The 912-nt window shown below is 44.0% G+C and overlaps 1 non-coding gene across 1 annotated transcript; it reads right to left on the bottom strand.

Moving 5' to 3' along the window:
• Positions 1 to 239: 239 nt before the first annotated feature.
• On the bottom strand, positions 240 to 311 carry Trnat-agu. The gene has a single exon. It is a non-coding gene; the product is annotated as a tRNA-Thr (tRNA).
• Positions 312 to 912: the final 601 nt, after the last annotated feature.

Below are 912 nucleotides of genomic sequence, written 5' to 3'. Positions count from 1 at the left end.
GAATCTGCTCTTGCCCCTTTGAAGAAGCATCCTGACATATGCCTTAAGTAACTTAGGGAATTTACAGAATTCTTAAATTTGGATCGTTTGGGGATCTGAACCGCTGTCCTCCAATCCCTTACCACTGCATTACCTTATTCTGTATCCTCAGTACCCACAAGGCCAATCAGAATGTAGGTCAATACAGTTACATTTATTAGTGTGCATATAGGCAGAATGAAGCAATACTTGAATATATGTACGAAGGCCAAGATTCGAACTCGGGTCTCCTGCTCACTAGGAAGATGCGTTAACCACTACGCCACCTTCGCACTGGGGAAATACCAAGTGAGCTGAGGTGTGGATGTGAGTTTGGACTGAGGAGGGAGGCATGCTAGAGTAGTTCACGCAGTTGTACAAAGCCAATGTGTGAGGATGGCATAGTGACTACAGCATCAGCCTAGACAGCAGGAAATCCACGTTCGAGTCCCAGCCTTGATACACAATTTCATTCATCGCTTCAGTCTGCATATAATCATATGCATAAGATATATCTAAGGGTTTAAAAGGTCTCTGGAACCGTGTACTTCTACTTGATTAAAGCACCTATCACTGGGTTGCAGGTAATATCCCCCATTTCGTTTACTGCTGAGGTGATATTCCAGCACAGTTGAAGCGCAATGGTGTTCGAGTTTTGGGCCAACACAAAGTGGGCTTTCACGTGAATGGGAATTTGAAATGAGGAGGTTAGATGTGCTAGTGTAGTCCGTGCAGTTGTGCAAAGGCAGTCTGCCCGGGAAGTGTAGTGCTCAGTTCATCTGTCTACTTAGAAGGAGACCAGCGAGAGAATCCTAGGCTTGATATACATTTTTATTCATTGCTTAACTCTGTGTACAAACATCGTACATGTTTGAAACTTGAAAACGTCTCTGT

This window comes from Schistocerca piceifrons, chromosome 7 (assembly GCF_021461385.2).
Source record: "Schistocerca piceifrons isolate TAMUIC-IGC-003096 chromosome 7, iqSchPice1.1, whole genome shotgun sequence".
Lineage (NCBI taxonomy): Eukaryota > Metazoa > Arthropoda > Insecta > Orthoptera > Acrididae > Schistocerca > Schistocerca piceifrons.
The sequence above is the reverse complement of the archived record's forward strand: the minus strand, read 5'-3'. Positions and strand labels throughout refer to the sequence as shown.